Genomic DNA, 15,939 nt, shown 5'->3' with positions numbered 1-15,939 from the left:
GGAGCCTGGCGGGCTAAAGTCCATGGAGTCACAAAGAGTCGGCCACGACTAAGTGCATATACATGCAAACAAAATCAGTAAATAGTGCTATTGATTATGAAAATAAAGATAAGTAAATTTTTTAAATTTTAATACAAATAGTACAGAAACATAATCCAAAAAGTTTTTCAGTGAAAAAAAAAACCATGACCTCATGACCTAGAGGCAGTGACTGGTAAAATCTTAGCATCTTGTCCTTGAGCCTGTTTTTCTATGCAGATTATATTTCTTGTATCCTTTTTTCATGCAACATTATTTCACAAGCATTTTCTGGTGTTATTAGTTATGATCATTGTTTCTATTGTTGTAAATTAAGGTTTTTTTCTAATTTTCTTTATTGTAAATAACACCGAGGAATATCTCCCCTCTCAAGTCTTTATGTACGTTGATTTGATATTTATTTTCATTTAAAAAAATTTCATTTTATTTATTTGTTTTTGGCTGTGCTGGGTCTCCATTACTGCTCTTGGACTTTCTCTGGTTGCAGCCAGCGGGCCTGCTCTTCACTGCGGTACTCAGGCTTCTCATTCTGGTGGCTTCTCTTGTTGTGGAGCAAGGGCTCTCGGCGCCTGGGCTTCAGTAGTTGTGACACATGGGCTTAGTTGCTGGGCAACACGTGGGGTTTTCCCGGACCAGGGATGGAACCTGTGTCGCCTGCATTGGCAGATGGACTCTTACCCACTGCGCCATCAGGGAAGTCCAGACATTTGCTTTCTTAATCCACACTTCTAATGGTATAATCCTTAGATCACATTGTGGAAATACTTTTGGATACACAGAGAGATGTTTTCCTCCAGAAACTTTATAGCAGTTTCTGCTGCTATTAGAATTTTACCTGACCCTTCCCAAACTAGCATGTCAATACTGCTTTTCCTAGCTGGTAGGTGAGAAAGTACATCCTATGATTGTTTCAACGTGTAATTTTTGTGTGAGATTCTTACCTTTGAAACAGTTTTTTTGCCTCTTGGGTGGTTTATGAGAGGTCTTTGTTCTGTTCTCTCAGATTTAAGAATTGCTTGTTTTCTCCTTGGGAAAGAGAGAAGAGAGATTGGTGGGAAAATCACGATGCTGGGGGAAATAATCCCATTTTCTAGTCAGTAGTCCTCCTTGGCTTCTTAAACAGATGCTTCATCTTCTGTTAGATTTGTGGTATCTCTCTTTTTTCATTTAGAGTGTGCCCTTGCTTAGACTAGATTATTTCTTTTTCAAATGGATTTTGTACAAATCAGTTAAGTATCCTGGTTACTGAGAAAAATAGATTCAAGATAAAGAAAATTATCTTAAATGGATTTAAAATTGCAGCATTAGCTGAGAAACCTGTTAAATCTCTCTCTCTGCCTAATAAGCATATCTTCATTTCGAATCACTAGGAGAACATACATCACCCCTGTTGCAAGCTATTTTGTGTTCCTGGACTTTTGCTCTGAAAAACATCTGGCTGTTTTCATTTCCTGGTGCTCTCTGATTAGCCTTTCTTATTTGGACCTTGGCAAATAAACACAGCCGTATTTTTTGTACTCCTTTGAGAATGAAGATGCTTCTAACATGGAGCTTAGTGGAAATGCGTCAGTTGAACAGTATCAGCGAGCACCTATTATGTGCCAGATGGTTTTCCCCACACTGGAGGCAGGGCTTTGGATAAGATGGTCCTTGCCTGCTTACTTCTTGTCTAGGGACGGAGACAGCTGTACAAGTAGATCAGTCCAGCACACTGTGGTCTACGTGGGTGTGTCAGGCCAGAGACATGCACAATATGTACAGGGAAGACCTAGGCAGGCTTCCCACTGGAGATGATATGCGACCTTAATCTTGAAGGTCCATGAAGGATTGGAAAATTATAGAGAGGAGACAGATAAAGACAAGTAAGTAGGGGAACATCAGGAGCAGAATTGGGGATGCAGATGAAAACATGGCTCACCAGGGAGGAATGTAGAGCTCTGCAGTGCTCTTTAGTGTAGCATGGTGGCTTGAATATACCACTTAGATCCGGTGCCTCAAGAAAGTTTACTTAGATATAGTCAAAGACTAGAGTGCATGGCAGCCTATGACGGACAAAAACAGGTTAGGCTCTCATGGCAGGGAAGTTCAGTTCAGTCGCTTAGTCGTGTCTGACTCTTTGTGACCCCATGGACGGCAGCACGCCAGGCCTCCCTGACCATCACCAACTCCCGGAGTTCACCCAAACTCATGTCCATTGAGTTCGTAATGCCATCCAGCCCTCTCATCCTCTGTCATCCCCTTCTCCTCCTGCCCTCAATCTTTCCCAGTATCAGGGTCTTTTCAAATGAGTCAGCTCTTCACATCAGGTGGCCAAAGTATTGGAGTTTCAGCTTCAATATCAGTCCTTCCAATGAACGCCCAGGACTGATCTCCTTTAGGATGGACTGGTTGGATCTCCTTGCAGTCCAAGGGACTCTCAAGAGTCTTCTCCAACACCACACTTCAAAAGCATCAATTCTTCTGCACTCAGCTTTCTTTACAGTCCAACTCTCACATCCATACATGACCACTGGAAAAACCATAGCCTTGACTGGATGGACCTTTGTTGGCAAAGTAATGTCTCTGCTTTTTAATATGCTGTCTAGGTTGGTCATAACTTTCCTTCCAAGGAGTAGTGAAGTGAAAGTGAAGTCACTCAGTTGTGTCTGACTCTTTGCGACCCCATGAACTGGGGCCTACCAGGTTCTTCCGTCTATGGGATTTTCCAGGCAAGAGTGTAGGAGTGGGTTGCCATTGCCTTCTCCAGGGTATCTTCCCGACCCAGGGTTTGAACCCGAGTCTCTGGCATTGTAGGCAGATGCTTTACCATCTGAGCCACCAGGGAAGTCCAAGGAGTAAGCACTTTTTAATTTCATAGCTGCAGTCACCTCTGCAGTGATTTGGAAGCCCCAAAAAATAAAGTTTCTCACTGTTTCCCCATCTATTTCCCATGAAGTGATGAGACCAGATGCTGTGATCTTAGTTTTCTGAATGTTGAGCTTTAAGCCAACGTTTTCACTCTCCTCTTTCACTTTCATCAAGAGGCTCTTTAATTCTTCTTCACTCTCTGCCATAAGGGTGGTATCATCTCATATCTGAGATTATTGATATTTCTTCTGGCAATCTGGATTCCAGCTTGTGCTTCAAAAAGCAAGAGAGTTCCAGAAAAACATCTGTTTCTGCTTTGTTGACTATGCCAAAGCCTTTGACTGTGTGGATCACAATAAACTGTGGAAAATTCTGAAAGAGATGGGTACACCAGACCACCTAACATTCCTGTTGAGAAATCTGTATGCAGGTCAGGAAGCAACAGTTAGAACTGGATATGGAACAACAGAGTGGTTCGAAATAGGAAAAGGAGTACATCAAAGCTGTATATTGTCACCCTGCTTATTTAACTTCTATGCAGAGTACATCATGAGAAATGCTGGGCTGGCAGGGAAGAAACACCCACAAAGATTTGGAAGATGGAAAGAGGGTGAATGAATGGTAACTGACAGAGCAAACTGAGTGAGGCTGAGACCCATCCTTCTAGTATTTGGGGAAGCAGTGGGGAGGGCAGAAGAATGTAGCCTGGTCACACCTCAGAAACCAGAGACTTAGGAAATGGAGGTTCTGGGTCCTTCTGATGACTGAAGAGAGATTTGAATAGAAGGATTACAGCTATATCCCCAGATCCTTTCCTCAGCTTTACACAGCCAGAGACTGCCCTTTGCTATCTGGTGGAATATGGGAAGTTTATTCTCTGGAGAAGATGAACGGTGGGCTTTAGTTCATAAGATGACAGAGGATGCAGGTCAAGAAGCAACAGTTAGAACCGGATATGGAAAAACAGACTGATTCCAAATTGGGAAGGGAGTACGTCAAGGCTGTATATTGTCACCCTGCTTATTTAACTTATATGCAGAGTACATCATGCGAAATGCTGGGCTGGATGAAGCACAAGCTGGAATCAAGATTGCCAGGAGAAATATCAATAATCTCAGATATGCAGATGACACCACCCTTATGGCAGAAAGGAAAGAGGAACAAAAGACCCTGTTGATGAAAGTGAAAGAGGAGAGTGACAAAGTTGGCTTAAAATTCAACATTCAGAAAACGAAGATCATGGCATCTGGTCCCATCACTTCATGGCAAATAGATGGGGAAACAATGGAAACAGTGAGAGACTTTATTTTTGGGGGCTCCAAAATCAATGCAGTTGGTGACTGCAGCCTTGAAATTAAAAGACGTGTGCTCCTTGGAAGAAGAGCTATGACCAACCTAGACAGCATATTAAAAGACAGAGACATTACTTTGCCATCACAGGTCCATCTAGTCAAAGCTATTGTTTTTCCAGTAGTCTTGTATGGATATGAGAGTTGGATTATAAAGAAAGCTGAGCGCAGAAGAATTGATGCTTTTGAACTGTGGTGTTGGAGAAGACTCTTGAGAGTCCCTTGGACTGCAAGGAGATCCAACCAGTCCATCCTAAAGGAAATCAATCAGTCCTGGGTGTTCATTGGAAGGACCGATGTTGAAGCTGAAACTCCAGTACTTTGGCCATCTGATGCAAAGATCCAACTCATTGGAAAAGACCCTGATGCTGGGAACGATTGAGGGCAGGAGGAGAAGGGGACAACAGAGGATGAGGTAGTTGGATGGCATCACTGACTCGATGGGACATGAGTTTGAGGAAGCTCTGGGAGTTGGTGATGGACAGGGAAGCCTGGTGTGCTGCAGTCCATGGGGTTGCAAAGTGTCAGACATGACTGAGCGACTGAACTGAACTGATGACGAGGATAGGGCTGTATACTACATGGGGATGGATACCCTTGGCATCATTACCTCTGCAAGTATTTACAATCCTGGAGCCTGGTGGGCTGCTGTCTACGGGGTTGCACAGAGTCAGACAGGACTGAAGTGACTTAGCAGCAGGAGCAGCAGTCAAGAGTTAGAAGAAGCCACTCTGAGGAAGAAGCCATCCAACCTAAGAAAAAGGCCAGTAGATCCGATAGTTCCCTTCCATCCCCAAAATATCTGGGTTCTGCTCATTAAACATTAGTAAGGCTCCATCCATCTACCTAGACCTGTCTTACTCTAAAATCAGAAAGGACAACCAGGATCTGTAGACATTTCAGGAGAATATTATATAAGACCCTGATGACAACAGCTGGGATAGAAAAGGCATTTGGAGGAAAGAGACTAATAACAAACTTTAAAACTATAATTAATGTCTTAATTCATGAAGTGTTTTATTTTATTCACAAAACAAAATTCAAGTCCTATGTTCAAGTAATAATCAGAGAAAAATAGAGATCTTGGAAGTTAAAAATAAGATAGAAATAAATAGTTCAACGAAAGGTTAGGTAAATAAATTATTGTGGTAATATAAATTATTGTAGTGATCCCATCACAGTTTATACAGATATTGAATAAATATGTTTAACACCTGAAACCAATACAATGTTAGTCAGCATGCTGTACATTGCATCCTTATGACTTGCTTGTATTATAAGTGGAGTTTGTACTTCTTGACTCTCTTCATCCGTCACTACCCACGTCCCACCTCACCTCTGGCAACTATGATCTGTTCTTTAGTTTGTAAAGAGCCTGCATACAAGTGAGATCTTACAGCATTTCTCTGTCTGACCCACTTCACTTAGCATAATGCCCTTAAAGTCTATTTATATCATTGCAATTGAGATTTCATTCTTTTTATGGCTGAATAATGTGTATATATATGTATCACATTTTCTTTATCCATTCATGGACACTTTGTTTCCATATTGTGGCTTTTGTAAATAATGCTTCAGTGAATGTAGGGAGGGCAGATAGATTTTTTGAATTAGTGGGGGTTTTTTAATGTATAAATACCCAGAAATGGAATTGCTAGATCATATGGTAGTTCTGTTTTTCATTTTTTGAGGAAATTCCACACTGCTTTCTGTAGTGGCTATACCAATGTTCACATCTAGCAACAGTGCACAAGGGTTCCCTTCTCTCCACATCCTCACCAACACTTGTTATTTCTAGTTCTTTTGTTGTTGTTGTTAATTGCCACCCTATAATACCAGGTGTGATATCTCATTGTAGTATAAGCAAATTAAATCTTCATGGTCGGAAACAGAAAGTCAATTGAAAATGTCTAAAATTTAAACATCTGGAAATAGTAGCATAATGATTGCTATTTAGAAACATTGAGATTACAGAAATGCGATGAGACTGTGTACATCTTGTTTTAATAAAATAAAAGTTTAGGGACTTGCCTAGCAGTCCAGTGGTTAAGACTGCCTTCCAATGCAGGGGTCGTGGTTTCTATCCCTGGTAGGGGAGCTAGGATCCCACATGCCTCATGGCCAAAAAACCAAAACATAAAAAGAAACAATATTGTAACAAATTCATTAGAGACTTTAAAAATGGTCCGCATCAAAAAAAAAATCTTAAAATAATTTTTTTATAAATAAAAGTTTAATGAAGCAATAAATGTAAATCTATACCAAAATATTAAGGGCAAGATTAGGAAGGGTGAAAGTATGACAGAAGAAAGAGAAGAACTGCGTTGAAGGACATGACCACCTCTGCCTTTTTAGAACCTGGGGAGGTATACGGAGGATGAATTTGAAGGTGAAATTAAAGAGGAACTTGAGAGCTTGCCCACATGCCGTATGTGGCGACCAGAGGTAGCATTATAAATTCTGGGCTCCACAGTCAAAGACACCGAATTAACCTTGGTTAATTGCAAATTAATCCTTGCCATCAAATGGTGGCAAACGGCTTGCCTGTAGAAGCTGCTCCTCTGATATTTGAGCCCAGGGCATATGAGGGGAGACAGCTATCTGGAGCCAGAGTAGTTCCCTTCCTCCCCCTGCAGCCCAGGCCCTGGAGAAATTGTGCCCCCACGGGCGAGACCTTCGTGGTGACACACCCCAAAAGCTCTCTGAGGTTTAGAGAATTTAAATGGGCTAACTTCATTGCATTTTTATACAGAACCTCAAGTTGCTTTAATTCTTATTGTTTTATTATTCTACTACTGTCGACAGAATTGTTTTTCTCATAAATATGAATGAACTGGGGGTAATCTTGGGATTAACCATTTGTGTGTCATATTTCATGCAAATGGTTTCCAAAATGTGTTTTATTTTAATTCCATGATTGTTTTCTTCCCCTGGACAAATATTTTAAATTTGTATGAACCCCCAACTGCCAGTCTTTCCATTTTCATTTCCTTCAGTGCTTTAAAGGAGAGAAGGATCTCATCTCTCAGAATACGGATAAACATTCTGCTTTGTATTGTGTTCCTTTTCCATGACTCTTACGTTTTGCTCCTCCATCCATCTAGAGTTTATTTTCGATTATGGTATGAGGTATGTACCTTTTGTTTCAAATGTCTGTCCCTTATTCTTTCAAAATGATTTTGGAAATAACTTTCTCTTATTTGGAGCTGTTCAATGGAATATATTTTGTACTTTTTTATACACAAGTGGGCTTGTTTTCTAGGCTCCGTGCTATTTCCTATTTTTTTTCCATTTTCTTTTCTTTTATTTGTTTTTTTTTTTTTTTTTTTAAATCATTGAAAATGACTTTTGACGCAAGTCCCCAGTCTGCCCGAGTTAAAGGCATGATGAGGAACAGGGCACAGCTCGGCCCCCTGGGGAGTCAAAGTGGGTGGGGCAGTCAGGTGGTGTTTTGCAGTCCTGTGAGTTGTTTTCAGAGGACCTGAGACCCCAAGGAAAGGTAAGGAAGTGCCCGTTTCTGGGAGAGTCAGACGGCAGTGAAGAGATGACCTTGATCTTAATGGTGGGCAGGGGTTCTCCTCTCTAGAGAAGACAGAACATTGGAGAGAGTGAGCAGCACATGCAGGAGAACTGGGGAAGTTCTTAATTTGGGGGCTGGGGAAACAGCACAGAAACTTTGGGCTGAGTGATAGAATCTCCAGAGTGAATCATGGAAGAGGCTGGAGAGGAAGGAGGAAGCAGATTGTGGAGCATGTTATATGCCAAACCTGCCTTGGGTAGGAACTTTCATCCTTGTCATTGGATGCCAATGAAGAACTTGGGGCAAGATGGTATTATTGTGATGTGTGTGCTCAGTCATGTCCAACTCTTTGCGACCCCATAGACTGTAGCCCACCAGGCTCCTCTGTTCATAGGATTTTCCAGGCAGGAATACTGGAGTCCGTTGCCATTTCCTCCTCCAGGGGATCTTTCTGACCCAGGGATCGAACCAGCATCTCCTGTATCTCCTGCATTTCAGGCAGATTCTTTACCGCTTGATCCATTGGGAAAGCCCATTGTCGTGATTTTTTTTCTTTAAAAATAATACTTAAGTGTGGCAAGAATGTGAGAAAGGTTAGAGGAGTTGGAAGCTGGGAGCAGGATGGCTAAATAAAATCTCTTCTTTTCCCACTCAATACCTGGTGAATGCCAACTCTTTGCTAGGCATTGCCAGACAGAAGAGAAAGACTTTGGATAATATGGTGAGTGTTTTTAAGAGTCCCATTCCTTGCCATCAAAGAAGTGATTTTCTGTAACAAACTGGGGACAGACGGGATGGAGTGGAAGTTCCAGAAAAATTTTTAAGAATCAGCAAGATGAGTCAGTTAATTGGATAGAGGGGATGAGGGTGCAATCAGAAGTTTCTAGCTTGGGAGACAGTGGAAGTGATTTCATTAAGCGAGAGAGAGAATCCTGCAGAGAGGTTATGTTTTGCAGAGACGCAGTGGAGGGGAGAGCAATGCTGCTTGTCCGGGGTCCCCGTAGTTAGGGCTTTCTTGAGGGAACCATGAGATGAATATGTCCAGCTTGGCTTTATTCATCATTTGACTGTGTGTGTGCAAGTAAGGAGATGATGTTTGCAACACCAGAAGCCAGACAAGGCTTTATTAATCCCCACTCCATTCCCTTGCCAGCATATCCCATTCTATATCATATCATGACATATTAATTATCCACTTGCCCACTTATCTCATAATATGGGGGAGGGGTCAACCAGCAGCACAAAAATCTGTCTGAGTTTATTAAAGCCACAGCTGAAATCCCTGCCTACATTTTATGGCTTGTTTCTTCCTCCCAGACCATGTAGGTAATTTACGGGCAGTTTCTACTGCTGTTATCTTCAATTGCTCCTTTGGCCTCCTGCTTATAAATCCCGATGTCAAGTTTCTTTGGAATTCATTTTGCTTCACTCACAAAGTCTCCTCTTTCCTTTATTGTCACCATTTGAAGCCGTTATAGGCCACCAATGTGTGTTTTGGACATATACAGCATGAGATGTCTGTGGACTATCTTCAAGTCATGTCTGTCAGACAACTGTATGGGTCTGAGGGTCAGGAAGGATGCTGTGGCCCAACCACGGAGATTTTGAATCATCCAGGTCCAGTGGGTATTTTAGGCTGAGTTTGTGTGTGTATGTGAGTTGTAGTGTTATCATTTAGTGGAATGCATCCACTCACTGTTCAAGACCCAACTCAGGTTGTCCATTTCCTGTGAAAAGGACACATTTGATAATTACAGCTGTGATTGGTTTTTTTTCCCCCAATTATTCCTCTGAGGATACATATCCTACATCCCATATGCTGGTCTTCAGATAGACTGAAAGCACCTTTAAAAGCTCAAGAATCTTAAGTTAAACTTTTCTGTTTCATAAACGTGGGCACAGAGGGTAGTCGTCCAATAGATGCTTGTTGCTTGAAATAATAAGTAGTTGCCTGCTTAAGAATGTCTTTGAATCACTAACCACAATAATTATTCCCTTTTATTGACTGCCTTTTATGTTTTTATCACTGTGCTGCATGTTTTATTGATCTTGTTTGAATTTAACCACTTGCCAAAGTAGCTGTGACCATGTCTGTTTTATAAATGAGGGAAGGGACACTGGGGCAGTGAACCAGCCTGCACGAGGCCACACAGCCTGACCGTGCTGGAGCCTGATTCAGACCCTGCTGAGTGGATGTCTTCAGGACCTGTGCACATATGCCCACACAGGGTTGCCTCTGCTTACCCATCCATATCCGTGTGATGGAACTTTTCTGCTCCATGCTGGTATACACTAGAAGAAAAAGAATCCCGTGTCTTAGAGATGGGACTATTCCTTCAGGGAAGTGCGTGTGCGTCATACATGCACACCTATGTGTTTATGTGTATGTGTGTGTGTGCATGCGTGTGTTGTGTGTGTTCACCTCCTCCATTTTCTTTGCCTGTTTCCTGTTTACCACTTTCATCTCTACCCAAATTCCACTACCAAAGGGGCTGTATCTTGAATCTGATTAACTGTTGCCTGTTAAGACCTCCTGGTGCTGTGCTGTGCTTAGTTTGACTCTTTGCGACCCCATGGACTGTAGCCCACCAGGCTCCTCTGTCCATGGGGATTCTCCAGGCAAGAATACTGGAGTGGATAACCTATCACTTCTCCAGGGGATCTTCCCAACTCAGGAATTGAACCAGGGTCTCCTGCTTTGCAGGAAGATTCTTTACCAGCTGAGCTACCAGGGAAGCCCAAAACCTCCTGGTATATACATTAATATAGTTGAAATCCTCTCTAAGGGATATGGAATTTTGAGGGGGTAAAATTCAGGAAAAATAACTATTGTAATGTTATTAGGTTCAGAAAGTGTCTCACCAGAGAGTTAATTTCACCTACAGGTATAACCAGGACAAGCTTCTTTGGCTAGAGCTGGTTCTTACCTAGTTTGGAGGGTGGGAGAGTAAAGAGAAATCTGAATGGGATGGGGGGTACCCTCCTTTTCAGTACTCGAGGGTGGTAATTCCTGAAATATTTATTACTGAAGTTTGTCCCATTTTCATGAGTTCCCCAGGTCCGAAGAGTGTGTCTGAGTCACTTAAAAACATTTAATGAGTGTTTTTTCATGGAGATCAAGAGCACAGACTTGGAAACATGACTGAGTCTAATCCCTGCTTTGTGTCTTAAAAGCTCTGTGACCTTGGGCAAGTTGTTTAACCTTTCTGTGCCTCTGTTTCCTCATATGTGAAATGCTGATATTGACTTCATAATCGATCATTATATATGACCTGCAGAGACTAATATACCAGGCATTACTTTGGGACCTTCTCATGAATTAACGATATCTGATCAATAAGTATTAGTTGTGATTATTTTTTAAAAGCTCCTTTACCTTACATATCCCTTATCCTTAAAATACCATGAAGATTTAATGACAGAATCTTTAGGAAAGTGGGGCTTCCCTTGTGGCTCAGCTGGTAGAGTATCCTTCTTCAGTACAGGAGACCTGGGTTTGATCCCTGGGTTGGAAAAATCCCCTGGAGAAGGGAAATTGGAGAATTCCACGGACTGTATAGTCCATGGGATTGCAAAGAGTTGGACACGACTAGGAGACTTTCACTTTCTTTAGGAAAGTATCTACCCAAATGAAATGTGGGTACAACTGTGCCCCTCACTCCAATATGGAAAACACGAGTCTACAGTGATGGCTATTCTCTTGTCCCCACGTCAGCATGGAATTCCAAGGCACCTGGCCTGAGACAGGCGTCAGGCTGTGGTGGGCACCTGGGAAAGAATGTTTGCTTCCTAAGGTTCTTCCAGGGCCGATTGGGAGGCTTAGCTTTGAGATTCACCGTGGCTTCCCTATTGAGGAAGGCCAATTAAGTTAACCTTAAAAATGCATTCCAGTATACATTAGGGATATGGGCTTCCCTGGTGGCTCAGAGGTTAAAGCGTCTGCCTGCAATGCAGGAGACCTGGGTTCAATCCCTGGGTCAGGAATATCCCCTGGAGAAGGAAATGGCAACCCACTCCAGTACTCTTGCCTGGAAAATCTCATGGACAGAGAAGCCTGGTAGACTACGGTTCATGGGATCGCAGAGTCGGACACGACTGAGCGACTTCACTCACATACATTAGGGGCAGACAAATACTGTTGATTCCCCTTATACAAAGTAGTTAGAATAGTCAAATCCATAGTCAGACAGTACATGGGTAGATGTCAGGGGCCATAAGTAGGGGGGTGACGGGGTGGGGGTTGGCTTGTTGCTGTTGTTCAGTTGCTAAGTTGTGCCCAACTCTTTGCGACCCCATGGACTGCAGCACACCAGGTTTCCCCATCCTTCACTATCTCGCAGAGTCTTCTCAAACTCACGTCTGTTGAGTCGATGATGCCATTCAACCATCTCATCCTCTGTTGCCCGCTTCTCCTCCTGCCCTCAGTCTTTCTCAGTATCAGGATCTTTTCCAGTGAGTCAGCTTTTTGCATTAGATGGACAGAGTTTCAGTTTAGGAAGGGGAAAAATTCAGGAGATAGATGATAGAGTTACACAACAACATCAATGTACTTAGTGCCACTGAACTGTACAGTTAAATATGGTAAAAGTAGTATGTTTCATATTATGTATGAAATAAAATTTAAAAAAATTTAATAAAAATTATTTTAATGTTTTTTACACAATAAAAAAAATTTTTTTTTTAATAGGAAGGCTAGTGGAGTGGAGGGCAGTTGCCTCCTGCCTCCATTTAGCCGTCATCCATAGTGATCAAACCAAAAGCACAGTGTAGTGTCTGATGTTACTTTTTCACAAGTTGAAATGCTTATTTTTTTCCCAGATATGAAAATCTTCTATTCAATGAAAAGGATTGAATATTAAAAAAAAAAAAAAAGTACACGTGTTAAAGTGTTTCACAAAGGGAGGTCTTTGAAACTTGTTCAAAATGTAGGTTGCTGGGCCCTATGGAGTTCCTGGGCTGAAGTCCTGGCTGCTTTCTGTGAATTAATTCCCTCTGTTGAGACCCTCTGAGATGATAAGGAGAGTTTTGAAAGAGCGGGCATTGTTTACCTGTGGCCTTCACTGCAGAAAGCCTGTATTCTTGGTGAAGTTTTGATTTTTTGAGACTTTCTGTGAAGCTGCTCCAATATGGAGTTTGACTGAGTCTCAGAAGTCGACTGTAGGTGAAGGGGGAAGGGTGGGGGTAGGGAATGCAGCTGGGAGAGGGCTCCCCTGCTCCAGGTTGGGGTGGGGTCTGGGTGGCACAAAGATCACCCTTTGCTGCCAGCACCACCTGCTCCTGTCTCAGTACTTGAAACTGTTGTAGTCAAGGGGCAGATTAGTCCATTGTCAACATTTCCTGCCCGTTACACAAAGATGGGAATCTCAGAATAACTATGATGATTCAGACAGGGGTCTGGACTGTTCTTGGGGTAAACATATCAGAAACTTCAAGAGGGAGATGTAGAAGCTTGGAGAGGGCCTGCATCCCACCTTGGTTCCCGGTCTCCCTACAAGGGAAGATTCTCAACCTTCACTGGGCATTGACATCACCTGGGTGTGTTTAACTCTGGGAACCCAGACTCCACCCCAGAGTGTGTACATGAATTCAGAACCCACGGATTCAGAGCACTATTGTAATTAAATCAGAATCCCTGGGAGTGGGGGCTCAAACATCAGTATTAATTTCTATTTTCATGCTTTTAATTTTTTTTTCAGCTTCACTGGGTCTTTGTTGTGGCATGCGGGCTTCTCTAGTTGCAGCGCTCAGGCTTAGTTGCCCTGAGGCTTGTGGGATCTTAGTTCCGCAACCAGGGATAGAACCTGAGCTCCCTGCATTCAAAGGTGGATTCTCAACCACTGGACTGTCAGGGAAGCACCTCCCTTAATTTCTTGTTCATAGGCTCTCCAGGTAGCTTCTGAGTACTTTATGTGAGGATTGACACAGAAGAATTGTAGAATAGCTCACCTCGTGTCATTCTGAGAAATTTCCATAGCGCCTGTTACTGGGGACTCTAGGCTTGAAACCCACAACCTGTATGTTTCTAGGGGGTTTCCCTGTCTGCTTAGTCCCGTATTCTTGCCCTGTGTTCACATTCTTCCACTGTGTCCCATATCCTTGCAGTGTACCCTGAGATAAAATGACCTCAGGCAGCAGACACACACACACACACACACACACACCCTGTAAGAAAGCCCACTCTCAGGAAGCACACACACACAGTGTCTCAAAACATGGAGAACCACATTCTTTGCACTGGAATCACCAAGGCTGCTGCTGGCAGATTTAAAGCGTCATCTTGGCCCAGCTACAGAGCTGGTAGACTGGGAAATCTGCATTGTTTCACAGGCTCCCTGAATGATTCTTATTTTTAACTTGGGAGGATCTTGGGCTCTGCCATTTTCTGAGATTCTGTAGCGGCAGATGGAAGAGGAAATGCGGGTTGGAACAGGGTAAAGATTCCCATGCTTGAGATGTTCCTGTCCTTCGTTGGTTTATCTTGTGTCCCATCCTTCTATATGGCTTCTTCCTTTCCATCCCATATCCTTGAGTGCGTCTGTTTATTTAGTGAATGAAAATGAATAGAAACTGACCTCATTTTGAATGACTTTCCTTTTATAATTTCATTATACCCCATAAAATGGTTGAAACTCTCTGGGGGTGTTTCAAATGCAGAGATTTAGAGTAGAAAGATAAATATCAGCATTACGAGGAGTGTCATTAATATGATGGGGATCAAGGACTCAGCTAATTTCCAGGAAAAGATTCTAATGTCTCCTGAAGATAGGGCCAGCCTGGCTGCCCCCAAGTTTATGAATTGGCAAAGTTAATTTAATTTTTTATTGGGAATCTGAAAAGATTCTCGTCTAAATGCCTTAAAGTGAGGCTGCAGAAAGAGTCCCCTTTATTTCTCTGTTCTAGAGAGCTTTCTGGACAAGTTTCAATTTCTTGCATGGGAATCTTGCAATCAGTGGGTAGAAACCAACGTGAACCTTGTCCAGTCTACATAAATGGATCTGCTCTGTGGTCTGTTTACAACCAGTAGGGTCATTGAATTCCAGGTTCTCTTTCCCCAGATGTAGATGTGACTATGGAAAATGGAATTCTCATAAATGAACTTAGAGCCTTGAATCAAACCAGTGTTGGGATTTCCAGCAGTGGTGGTTCTTGCTTCTGTGGCCCTCTGAGTACTTTATGTGAGGACTGACGCAGGAAAACTGTAGGAGAACAGCTCACCTCGTGTCATTCTGAGAAATTCCCGTAACGCCTGTTACCGGGGACTCTAGACTTGAAACCTACAGCCTGTATGTTTCCAGAGGGGTTTTCCTATCTGCTTAGTCCCACTTTGCCCCATACTCTTGCAGTGTAATCTGAGATAAAATGACCTTGGGCAGCAGATATACACACAGACACACACACACACACCCTGGAAGAAAGCCCGCTCTAGCCTATACAAGCCAGTTTTAGCCAGCCCCCCTGATTCCACCCTGATGTATCTAGTGGATAGTTATGTCAACTACTTTCCTGGAAGCATTTGTTTCTCAGTCATGAATATAATCAATAGAGCAAACATCTCTGCCATCACAACACCTTTTTTTATGTATGAAGTTGGTTGTTTTTGCTCTGTGAGTGGAGTAAACATCCCCCAAAGTGGCAGCAGGAGAATGCCACCGTCCTTGGTAACAAGGTGAGATTTACAGCACTGTAAGAGCTGGAGGGATGAAGAAGGCTTTTGGTGGAACGGGCAAAACGGGCTAAATTCATGCATTAATGGGTGTGTTCTGTGTGCACTGCAAAGGGAGACAAGCTCATCAGTATCACAGATGGAACGTCCTCAGAGTTAATTTAGAAGAAATTCTGATCAGCCAACAGAACTTTGAGGATGGATGCAGCGAAAAGGAGACTGTGGCATATGGAGAGAACATATTTGTTCTTGCAAAATCAGTAGAAAATGTTTAATGTCATCATAACCTCATTTGCATAAAAATAGTCATCGGCAGCAAACCAAATGAAAGCAAAGGAAGACGTGATGGAACCAGTGCTGTTTGTGTTTCATTTCATTATGAATAACATAAATAATTCAATTGAATAAATAAATACAAAATTGCTTCCAGGAGAGGTACTGCGAATTAAATATCCTTGGAAAATTCCTTTCATTGGTGTATGTTGTGATGATGAAGTCGTGTGATCTGCCTCCATGGGCAG

General features: G+C 42.5%; 1 protein-coding gene across 1 annotated transcript in view; it reads left to right on the top strand.

The window, feature by feature from the left end:
* Window positions 1-15,939, top strand: part of GALNT17 (polypeptide N-acetylgalactosaminyltransferase 17) — a 429,186-nt gene that overhangs the window by 168,610 nt on the left and 244,637 nt on the right. The window lies entirely within an intron of this gene.

Source organism: Bos indicus, chromosome 25 (genome assembly GCF_029378745.1).
Source record: "Bos indicus isolate NIAB-ARS_2022 breed Sahiwal x Tharparkar chromosome 25, NIAB-ARS_B.indTharparkar_mat_pri_1.0, whole genome shotgun sequence".
NCBI classification, from domain to species: Eukaryota; Metazoa; Chordata; class Mammalia; order Artiodactyla; family Bovidae; genus Bos; species Bos indicus.
Note: the sequence above shows the minus strand (reverse complement) of the source record. Positions and strands in the feature narration are given on the sequence as shown.